Source organism: Giraffa tippelskirchi, chromosome 3, assembly GCF_054371585.1.
Source record: "Giraffa tippelskirchi isolate mGirTip1 chromosome 3, T2T-mGirTip1v1.2.pri, whole genome shotgun sequence".
Classification (NCBI taxonomy): Eukaryota; Metazoa; Chordata; class Mammalia; order Artiodactyla; family Giraffidae; genus Giraffa; species Giraffa tippelskirchi.
The window spans coordinates 47,436,250-47,448,489 of record NC_137277.1 but is presented as its reverse complement, the minus strand read 5'-3'; the positions used below and the strand labels follow the sequence as shown (position 1 = coordinate 47,448,489).

The 12,240-nt window shown below is 40.2% G+C and overlaps 1 pseudogene; it reads right to left on the bottom strand.

Annotated features, from left to right (window-relative positions):
• Positions 1-8,309: 8,309 nt before the first annotated feature.
• Positions 8,310-8,431, bottom strand: LOC145543962 (small nucleolar RNA SNORA70; annotated as a pseudogene).
• Positions 8,432-12,240: the final 3,809 nt, after the last annotated feature.

The following is a 12,240-nucleotide window of genomic DNA, read 5'->3' as shown; positions in this document are numbered from 1 at the left end:
TCTTGATTGTCCCTTGGACAGCAAGGAGATCCAACCTGTCTATCCTAAAGGAGATCAGTCCTGGGTGTTCATTGGAAGAACTCAATGTTGAAGACTCAATGTTGAAGCTGGAACTCCAATATTTTGGCCACCTGATGCGAAAAGCTGACTCATTTGAGAAGACCCTGATGCTGGGGAAGATTGAGGGCAGGAGGAGAAGGTAACAACAGAGGATGAGATGGTTGGATGGCATCACCGACTCAATGGGCATGGGTTTGGGTAGACTTTGGCAGTTGGTGATGGATAGGGAGGGCTGGGGTGCTGCGATTCATGGGGTCTCAAAGAGTTGGATACGACTGAGCAACTGAACTGAAGTGAACTAATACTATCACATTGAGCACTAGGATTTCAGCATATGAATCTGGAATTTCAGTCCATAGCAGGGGTAATAGTGAGCTCTTAGTTTGGTGCCAGTTGAGGCTGGTGGAAGATGACATCTACTCTGTACACTGCATTCAGCTGGGCATGTGAAGCTTTCCTTTGCAGTCCCTCAGCAATCTTAAGGCTCAACGGGGGCCTCCTGCAGACCATTCCTCTAATAGTACCCAGCTTTAGGGAACGGGCATGAAACCATCTCTTGACCAACTATCTCTTTCACAGCCTGAGCAGCCACATCTTCCTTGCCCTTTCATTTTTTTCAGGGATCAACCTTGGGGATGGCCAAGAAGTGTGTCTGAGCTGAGGCTCTGCACCCAGAGATGCAAAGGGGAAAAGGGCAAAAATATAAAATAAAGATTATGCAAAAGAATTACCCTGCATGTTTCTTCCATCTCCCTCACCTCCCCGTGTAAATTACCCTATTATTCTGCTCCCTTAGGACTCCTGATCATCCTTATTTCTTCTTTTGAGCTAAAGTCATTCATGCAGTAAATTAGTTCTTTGCTTCGAAATAGCTCTGATTGTAGCAGTTGCTGCTACCACCAGCAGCAACACCACGTCCCCCAGACAGTTTCCAAAAAAAAATAAGGAGAAAAGAAAGAAAGAAAAAATCTTCAACAACTCTACCTTCCTCCCACTCTATCCACTCACATGCACAGAGAGACATGGGGTGCCTATTTCCTGGGAAATGCTTTCTTATAAAGGCAAATAAATGCATGCTGAGAGGGACTGCAGATGAATCCTGAGTAACAACTCAGGTTGGGAGAGGGGGAATTACAGTCATCAAGACCAAGGATCAGCAGTCTGAAAACTTCCACTCTGTTCTCCTTCATCAAACACCATGTCTTGGGGGGACTTCCTTGGTGGCCCAGTGGTTAAGACTCCATGCCAAGACTCCATGTTGCTCCCAATGCACAGGACTGGGTTCAATCCCTGGTCAGGGAACTAGATCCCACATGTCATAACTAAAGATCCCACATGCAGCAACAAAGCCTAAGTGCAGTCAAATCAAACAAACAAACAAACAAAAAACCCAGTCTTGATTCACCATAGGTTACTGGGGAAGCAGTATAACACAGAGGTGAAGAATCCAGGGTTTGGGTTTGAGTCCTGGGTCTAGACACTTTTTAGCTGTGTAACCTTAGGGAAGGGTCTTAGATCTGAATATTTGTTTCCTTACCTCTGATATATCTCACTCCAGTCTCAAGTAACCAGTTGCCTGCTCAGTACCTCTTCTTAGACATCTAACAGGCAAACAATAGAGGGAGAGGACATATGTATACCTATGACTGATTCATGTTGATGTATGGCAGAAACCAACACAACATTGTAAAGCAATTATCCTTCAATTAAAAATAAATACATTTAAAAAGAAGATAAAAAAGGGACAGGAGGGCTCGCTTTGGCAGCACTCAAAAAAAAAAAAAAAAAAAGAACGGGAAAGAAAAAAATAATGGGCAAATAATCTCTTGATCTTCCCCTTCCAAATCTGCTCCTATAGTCTCCCTTTCCCAGAAAATGTCAACTCCATTGATCCTTTGCTCAGGCTAAAGTTTTCAGTGTCATCCTTGACTCTGCTCTTCTCTCACATTCCAAGCTGTCTGTACATCCTAGTGACGTTATTTACAGAAATGCAAATTACTTCTTACCACCTCCACTGCTACATTCTGGGTCAAGCCATCATCATTCCTTACCTGGTAATTTCAGTAGCCTCCTAACTGGTTTCCACGCTTCCCTCCTTGTCTCCAAAGTGATTCTTTAAAAACATAAGTCAGTTCACATCTTGTCCCTTCAGAATTTTCCAATGGCTTTTGACGTAGAGTAAAAGCCAGCAATCTACACAATCTACACCACTCCCCCAATATTGATACGATTGTAATCATTCCACGTTGTAGCATACATCACAACTTCATGGCTGAATAATATCCTATTGTGTGTGTATACCACATTTTGCTTATCCATTCACCCATCGATGAATGTATGGGTTGTTTCAACCTTTTGGCTACCGTGACTATTACTGCAATGAACATTGGCATACTATTATCTGTATCCCTGTTTTCAGTTCTTTGGGGTATACCAAAAGTGTATACCTAAGAGTGGAATTGCTGGGTCATACAGAAATTCTATGCTTAGTTTTTGGTTTGTCAACCAAACTGTTCTCCAGAGTCTGTACCACTTTACATTTCAACTTGAAATGCACAAGAATTCTAATTTCCCCAAGTCCTCACTGACACTTGTTAATTTCTGATTATTATTAATAACATCTTTGTAGACATGAAGTGGTTCTGATACACATCTCCCTAATGATTTATGATGTCGAACATTTTTTCATGTATTTATTGGCTATTTGTATATATTCCTTGAAGAAAGGTCTAGTCAAGTCCTTTTTTTCCATTTTTGAAATTGGGTTGTTTGTCTTTCTGCTGAATGGAGAAATTCTTTATACAATCTGGATATTTAGCCCTTATCAAATTATTTGCAAATAATTTCTCCCATTCTGTAGGTTGTCCTTTCAATTTCTTGATAATGCCTTTTGATGCACAAAGTATTTGATTTTTATGAAGCCCAGTTTATCTGTTTTTCTTCAGTTATTTGTGCTTTTGTCATCAACCTATGAATCCATTGCCAAATTCAAGATTATATAGATTTCCACTATGTTTTGTAAGATATTTATGGTTTTAGTTCTTATATTTAAGTCATAAATCCATTTTGAGTGCATATTTGTATTTGCTCTGAGGTAGGGGTCCAAGTTCATTCTTTTGCATGTGGAAACTCAGTTGTCCTAGAACCATATGGTGAAAAGACTGTTCCTTTCCCATTGAATGGTCTTGGCACTCTTATTTAAAATCAATTGGCCTTAGATGTATGAGTTAACTGCTGGACTTTCAATTCTCCATTTGTCTATATGTCTTTCCTTATGCTAGTACCACACTCTTTTGATTATTGTACCTTCGTAGTAAGTTCTGAAAGAGATGGGAATACCAGATCATCTGACTTGTCTCTTGATAAACCTGTATGCAGATCAGGAAGCAACAGTCAGAACTGGACATGGAACAACAGACTGGTTCCAAATAGGAAAAGGAGTATGTCAAGGCTGTATATTGTCACCCTGCTTATTTAACTTATATGCAGAGTACATCATGAGAAACGCTGGGCTGGAAGAAACACAAGCTGGAATCAAGATCGCTGGGAGAAATATCAATAACCTCAGATATGCGGATGACACCACCCTTATGGCAGAAAGTGAAGAAGAACTAAAGAGCTTCTTGATGAAGGTGAAAGAGGAGAGTGAAAAAGTTGGCTTAAAGCTCAATGTTCAGAAAACTAAGATCATGGCATCTAGTCCCATCACTTCATAGGAACTAGATGGGGAAACAGTGGAAACAGTGTCAGACTTTATTTTTTGGGACTCCAGAATCACTGCTGATGGTGACTGCAGCCATGAAATTAAAAGATGCTTACTCCTTGGAAGGAAGGTTATGGCCAACCTAGATAGCATATTTAAAAGCAGAGACATTACTTGGCCAACAAAGGTCCATCTACTCAAGGCTATGGTTTTTCCAGTGGTCATGTATGGATGTGAGAGTTGGATGGTGAAGAAAGCTGAGCGCCGAAGAATTGATGCTTTTGAACTGCGGTGTTGGAGAAGACTCTTGAGAGTCCCTTGGACTGCAAGGAGATCCAATCAATCCATCCTAAAAGAGATCAATCCTGGGTGTTCATTGGAAGGTCTGATGTTGAAGCTGAAACTCCAATACTTTGGCCACCTCATGCGAAGGGCTGACTCATTGGAAAAGACCCTGATGCTGGGTAGGATTGGGGGCGGGAGGAGAAGGGGACGACAGAGGATGAGATGGTTGGATGGCATTACCGACTTGATGGATATGGGTTTGTGTGGACTCCGGGAGTTGGTGATGGACAGAGAGGCCTGGCGTGCTGCAATTCATGGGGTCACAAAGAGTTGGACAAGACTGAGCGACTGAACTGAACTGAGTAAGTTTTGATATTCAGAAAATGTAGCTATTCAGAATCCCTTGTAATTTCACATGAATTTGATGATTAACTTTTGTTTTTCTACAAAATGTGATTGGAGTCCTGATAAGGAATATTTTGAATCTGTAGATCACTTTGAGTAGCATAGACATCTAAAAAGTATTGCCTTCCTATTCATGTACATGGGATGTGTTTCCATTTACTTAGATTTTCTCTAATTTCTTTCAGCAATATTTTGTGGATTTCAATGTATACAGCTTTCATATCCTTGGTTAAATTTATTCCTAAATATTTCATTCTTTTAGATGCTATTGTGAGTAAGACTGATTTCTTAACTTCCCCTTCTAAATTGTAGGTGTGTATAAACACAACTGATCTTTTGATTTTATACCCTACGACTTTACTGAATTTTAGTTCTAGTAGCTTTCTTGTTGATCATTCTGGACTTTCTACATATAGGATCATGTCATCCATGAATAGAGATAGTTTTACTTCATGCTTTGCAACTTGGATGCCTTTATTTTTCTTGTCTAATTGCTCTAGTAGTTCAATGTTGAATAGCAATGGTGGAAGTAAATATCCTAGACTTATTCCAACATCTACCTTTTGAGTTGTTTTGCTGCTTGTTACTCTTTGCCTTAATTTCAGTGAATTTGAGGGACTGCATGGGACTATAATTCTCTTATGTATGTTGACCCCAGAAATGCACTCAAGTCTCTTAGCAAAAGTTAGTTGTTTCGTACTGAAAAGACCTTTTACGTTATCTAGTCTGCTACTTCTGGAAGCAATACGAGATGGCACTTTGAAAAACTCTGACACAGAAAATGACAGATTAGCTCTTATGGCCCAGTTTGATGGCCCTCTCTCCATTTCACCCAGAATAATAATAACAAGGAGTATCATGACAATAGAAGCTAAGTCACGAAGAAAATCTGGAAGTTAGTCAAGTTTATAGGGGTCAGAAGTATCTGTGGGTTGGGGGTAGGCGCTAGGGAAACTGGTTTGAAGGATGAGAGATAAACAGCTCTTGTACCCCATATAGCAACCAGGTTTGTCCCATTTCTCAGCCAGGTGTCTACTCTAGGGTCCTATATGTAGCACCTCGCAAATATGTCTTCAGTTGCTAGGGAACTTACCCTTGTGAACCGAAATCATATTTTAAGTTTAAACTGCTTGTCTTTCTGTGAGTATATGCATGAGACACACACACACACACACACACACACACAGAGGAGAATGATTGGGGAAACATATTTTGGCTCTTCCCCTCTCTTCTCTTTTTCTTTTTCTTGGGGCCTCAGCATCACCTTCACTTTCTAGGTCTCTGGGTACACCCCTCCCTTAGTTCCTGTAAGCCCAGGTGTGTGGAGGTGGCTGTGATTCCTCCTGCCCAATAAGCTACTGAGATATGTGACCTCCTGCTGATGCCTGGGGGTGATGTTGCCCAGCTACAGTTGCTGGGGGAACCTCAAGTTAGAATTTCTTCACTTCAGGGTATATAAAGTCTCAATCACTCTGGTGAATTAATATCACTTTTCCCTGGCTAAATGTGAAACCCATATGAGTGTCTGCTTCTGGGATGATTGAAGTTAGAGCATTCTTGCTCGGATCCTGTCAATCACTCCTCCCTCCTCTCTGCTGAGTGTGTTCAAGCTGCAGAGCTCAAGTGCGAGTCTTGAAGGAAATAAAGAGAAATGATTGGCAGCCCTCTGAGCAGCTCCTATCAGGTGGCAGATACATCCAGAGAGGCCTTCCGGTCTGATGATGGAATTAGTCCCCATTAGTCTTCCACAGGCTGATGGAAGATACATAACCTCTAGCCTAAGGAAGCTCCAGGCATGATGGGAAAGATCTAGATCCCGCTTGAAGTAAGCTCCTGGACTGATGGGGAAGACCTAGTGCCTGCCTCGGAGAACCTCTGGTCCAAAGAGGAAGACACCCTCTCCTGGGAGATGGAAAATGTGATGAACCATTCTGTTCTCAGGTATCCTATTGGGTAGGATCAGGCTGGTTGGGGGTGGCTGTTGACTAGTATTGACATGTGTCCTTGGGAAAGTATGCTGACTGGCTTTCTTACAAATAAGGCCTATGCACCCCAGCTGAACCCTCATTGTCCTTGGAAAATGCTGACCACTCCTTCCTGCCCTCAACTCAAGGCTCTTCTGAGTTTTTCCCATTCTTGACCAGTCCTGAAACACCTGTCTTGACTCCCCTATTGAAATTCTAAACATAGAAAATTGGATAGAACGTTGAGTACTCACAATTGAGTATTTGGCATGGAGATTCCACAATTGTCAACATTTTGCTGTATCTCTTTTATCAAATACCTCTCCATATATCTAGCATTCAATGCATCTTATTTCTGGTATATTTTAAAGTAAGATGCAGACCATCAGTATACTGCATTTCAGATACTTCAGCATGCATATAATAAAGTAGAATTAATATTTGCATGTGGTTTTTTTTGTGTGCATATGTATGGGGGAGGGGTGTTACATTTACATCCATGAAACAGTAAAATGCACAAATTATCAGTGTATTCTTCGAGACTTGACAAATACCTTGTATGTGTAACCCAGATCTGTATAAAGATATGAAACATTTCTATCAGCTGGGAAATCTGTTCATACCGCCTTTCCAGTCAATCGCTGCTCTCTTCCTGCAAAAGTAATCCATTTTCATTAAAAAAAAAAAAAAAAAAACCTCCTAAAATTTCACATAAATGGAATCAAATGTATGTACTCACATTTTTGAGGTTCACCCATTTATTTTTAGCTGCACTGGTTTCTGTTGCTTTGTGTGGGCTTTCTCTAGCTGCGGCGAGTTGGGGCTCCTCTTTGTTGCAATGCATGGGCTTCTCATCGCGATGTCTGCTCTGCGGAGCACAGACTCTAGATGCACTTGCTTCAGTAGCTGCGGCTCCTGGGCTCTAGAGCACAGGCTCAGTAGTTGTGGCACACGGGCTTAGTCGCTCCACAGCATGTGGAATCTTCCTGGACCAGGGATTGAACCAGTGTCCCCTGCATTGGGTTCAAATCCACCACACCACCAGAGAAGTCCAGGATTCATTCATTTTGTTCCATGTGTTAATACTTTATCCCTTTTGTATCATCAAGTAGTGGTTAACAATTTGTGTATCCATCTGTCTTCATGAGCAGTTTATTTGAGGTTGTTTTCCAGGGGCTACCATGAATAAAGTGGCCATGAACGTTCTTGTACACATCTTTTTGTGGACCTATGTCTTCCTTTCTTTTGGGTGAATACCTGGAAGTGGAATTGCTGGGTCATAAAGCAGACATGCGTTCAGTACACCTAACTTATTGTGAACAGTCTGTTGAAACATTTACCCTTCTTTTTACTGGGTTGGTCTTATTTTATTTATTGCATTGTGGCTCTTTATATATACCTGATGGAGTGTCCTTTAATGGAGTGTTCTGTACTTTTTCCTACTAGTCTACGACTTGTTATCCATTTTGTTTTTTGAACAGGAAGTTGGGTCTATTGTTCGGTGTGAGTAAAGAGGGAGCAGTGCCAAAGCCCTTAAGAGTGCAGGGTTCACCGTTCATCTATAGGATCATGACTAGGGATGTATTTGACCCCATAGGCATCCAGGATGAGCCACGTTTCAGCTGCCATAGCTTCAAATTCATCTGCATTGAACTTGGTAAAGCCCTACTTCTTGGAGACATGGATCTTCTGGCAACCAGGGAACTTGAACCAGGCCCTGTGTAGAACCTCAATCATGCTTCTGGTCCTGCAGCTTGGGGCAACAGACTTGATGACTTGGAAAATGTGGACCCTGGTCTCTGTATCCTGGAGCTTTCTGAAGACACTTGAATATCTGTCTGAAGCCTTGCCTGGTGACAACATGAAGTCAGACATAAATGTTCATTGGAAAGCATGGTCTCTAGGGTCTCTTAGGGCAGTCCATGCAAGCAACAGGTTGCATATACTATTGAGGAGGCTGCTGTTAGCAGCTATTGCATATCATCATTTTCTTAATTATGTTTTTGATGAGCAGGAGTTATAAATTTTTATGAAATCTACATTATCATATTTTCTTTTGATAATTATTACTTTTTGCCTCTTTTCTAAGAAACCTTTGCTTGTCTCCAGGCGATGAAGATATTCTCCTATGTTTTCCTTTGGAAGTTTTATAGTTTTAGCTTTTGAGATTAGATCTATGAAAGTCAAAGTATTAGTCGCTAAGTCATGTCTGACTCTTTGTGACCCCCATGGACTGTAGCCTGCCAGGCTTCTCTGTCCATGGAATTCTTCAGGCAAGAATACTGGAGGGGATTGCCATTCTCTTCTCCAAGGAATCTTCCCAACTCAGGGATCAAACGCGGGTCACCTGCATTGCAGGCAGATTCTTTACTGTATGAACCACCAGGGAATGATTCATCTCAAATTAAATTTTATGTATCTTAGTGTAAGATAGAGGTCAATGTTCACGTTTTCTTATATTGATGGCCCGTCGTTCTAGCCACACCTGTTGGAAAGAACTGCTTTATCCGTAGAATTACTTCAGTTCTTCCTTGAAAAGTCAAATTACCATTTAAATGTGGGTCTGTTTCTGGGCTCTCTATTCTGTTCCATTGAATGACATGTCTCTCTTTGTACATCATAAAGTCTTGATGACCGTGCACCGGTTTTATAGCAAGCCTTGAAATTAGGTAGTGTAAATTCTCCAACTTTCCTTTCCTTTCTGAAGATTACCTGGGGTATTCTCGGTCATTTGCATTTCCATGTACATTTTAGAATGAGCCTATCAATTTCTACAAATAAAGTCAGCTAGAAATTGGGATTGAGATTCTGTTGACTCTCTATGTCAAATTGGAGAGAACTGACATTTGAATAACATTGAGTCTTCTCATACAAGAACATTATTTTAGTCCTCCTTAACTTATCTAGTATTTTGTGGGGATCATTTTCAATGTGAAGGTCTTGCATATCTTTTGTTAAACTTATTCCTAAGTATTATAGTGTTATTTTTTTTTTTGCCTTTTTAGTGTAAATGGAATTTTTAAAGATTTCACTTTCAACAGACATGTGGACTCAGAAGGGGAAGAGGAGGGTGAAATGAATTGGGAGAGCAGCATTGGAATGTATACACTACTGTGTGTAAAATAGACAGCTAGTGGGAAGCTGCTGTAGAGCACCGGGAGCTCAGCTCGGTGCTCTGTGATGACCTGCAGGGGCAGGATGGGGTGGGTGGGAGAGAGGTTCAAGAGGGAGTGGAAATTAAAAAAAATAAGAAAAAAAAAGATTTCATTTTCCATTTGCTGCCGGGGTAGGGGAACATGATGGATCCATGAATGTTGCTCTTTTATTCTGTGACTTTGCTCAATTCAGTTCTTAGTTCTAGATGCTATTTTATAGATTCCTAGGGATTTTCTACAGAAACAATTATGCAGTTTTTGTATACAGTTTTACTTCTTCCTTTCTGATTTTTGTGCTTTTTATTCTTTTATCTTGTCTTGTTGTCCTAGCTAAAACCTCCAATGAAATGTTAAACAGATGTAGTGAGAGTGGCCAGCCTTGCTTTGTTCCTGACCTTAAGGGGAATGGCTATTAAATCACATTGAATATGACGTTAGCTGTAGGTTTTTCATAGATGTCCTTTCTCAGATTGAATAAATTCCTTCTCTTCCTAATTTTCTTTAAAACATGATGAACAGGCACTGGATTTTACAAAAACAGTCATCTTGGTTTTCTTCTTTATTCTGTTAATACAGTGAATTATATTGAGTGTTCAGGCAATTTTTCATTCTCAGGACAAACTTTTGTCATGATGTATTTTTATTTTTGTATATTGCTGGATTTTACTTGCTAATAATTTGTTAAGGATTTTTGACTTAAGTTTGTGATGGATATTGTTTTGTCATTTTCCCCCTCTTTTTGTAATTTCTCTGTCAGGTTTTAATATCAGGGTTAATCTGGCATCATGAAACAAGTTGGAAATATTCATCTTCCTCCATTTTCTGAGTTTATGTAGGATTGACAATATTTCTTTCTTTCATATTTGATGAAATTCATAGTGAAATCATCCATGTGGAAATTTTGTTTATGGGAAGATTTTTTGACAAAAAATTCCCTTTATTTAACAGATAAAGGGCTATTTATCTTTTTCTATTTTATCTTGTGTCAGTTTTAGAAACTTGTATTTCTCAAGGAAAGCACCCAGTTTGTATAAGTTGTTTATGGTGCTTTTATTTACCTTTCTAATGTCTGTAGGAAATGTAGTAATAGTCCCTCTTTTGTTCCTGATATTAGGAATTGTGTTTTTTTTTCCTTGATAATCTAGCTTGGCTGGGCCCCTTAACCCTCCCTAGTTTTTTTGTTTTAACTAATGTCCTTGCCTCTGACTTTTCTGGAAAGGCCAAGGGTGGACTTCCTAGGCCTGTCAGTTTCCACCCCCTAAATCAAAGTGGTTTTTTGGTTTTTTTATTTACTTTCTTTCTTCCCTCCTACCTTAAAGGAAGAATTGTCCCTGATTTTCCCCATAGAACTTTCCTTTTATATGTCTGATTCCAAACCCATACTGTAAACTCCTATCTCTTGCCCTTTCAGGTTACCACACCCCGATGTAACACTCTTCTTGACCCTTCCCTATTTCTGTATTATGATCCACACTGTTGTCCAGGCCATGGTCCCTTGAGGCATCTCCAGCCTCAATTCTGGATCTGACAGTCCTGAATATCAGAGAGACATACAAGTCTAGGATGTGACATAGCTTTTCACTCACTGGTATTTTTCTCATGCTTTCCTTTCAGACAGAGTATGTTTTCCCCTAGTCTTCTGGAGAGCATCTACTCAATTGATGAGTTCTTTTCTCCTTGAAGCCTGGTGAAATCAATCACTTCCTGGTTCAGGAGCTACTTGGACAGATAATGTGGATAAAGCAGAGGTTACATGTTATTGCATGTATTTGGGATGTTTTTGCTACCCCCACTGATACTACAAAGTCCTTGGGGGCAGGAACCATGTCTGTTCATATTTTTTTTTCAGTATTTATTTGTTTGGCTACACAGGGTCTTAGTTGTGGCACGCAAGATCTTCAGTCTTTATTGTGGCATGAAGGATCTTTAGTTGCAGCATGTGAGATCTAGTTCCCCGAACAGGGATAGAACCGTGGCCCCCTGCATTGGGAGCATGGAATCTTAGCCATTCTTTAGTCCCCAATTTTTTTCCCCTAGTTTTCTTGCTTTATTTTTGTCCCTTTTATTTTGGCATAAACATTTTTTCCCTCGCAAAAATCCTCAACAAAATACTAGCAATCTAAATCCAACAATACATTAAAAGGATCATATACCATGATCAAGTGAGATTTATCCCAGGGAGGCAAGAATTTTTCAATATTGGCAAATCAATCAGTGCCATACAGCACATCAACAAACTGAAGAATAAAAGTCATATGATCATCTTGATAGATGCACCAAAAAACTTCTGACAAAATCCAGCACCCATTTATGATAAAAAAAAAAAAGACTCTTCAGAAAGTGGGCATAGAGAGAACATACCTCAACATAATAAAGGCCATATACGACAAACCAACAGCTAACACTATGTTCAACAGTGAAAAGCTGAAAACATTTCCTCTAAGATCAGGAACATGTCTGTTATTCTGTATGTATATACTTACTGCCTAATGCACTGTAGGTGCTCAAGACATGTTTGCCTATTGAATATGGAACATTTACGTTGTATGAAGATCGGGGATTTCCACGTGGAACCACTCCTCCTTATTCCCATTGGCCTCTTCTTCTTCTGTTCTCTCAGTCCCCTCCCTTCCCTACAAGTGTAGAGCCACTGGTGAGTCCTTCTTCT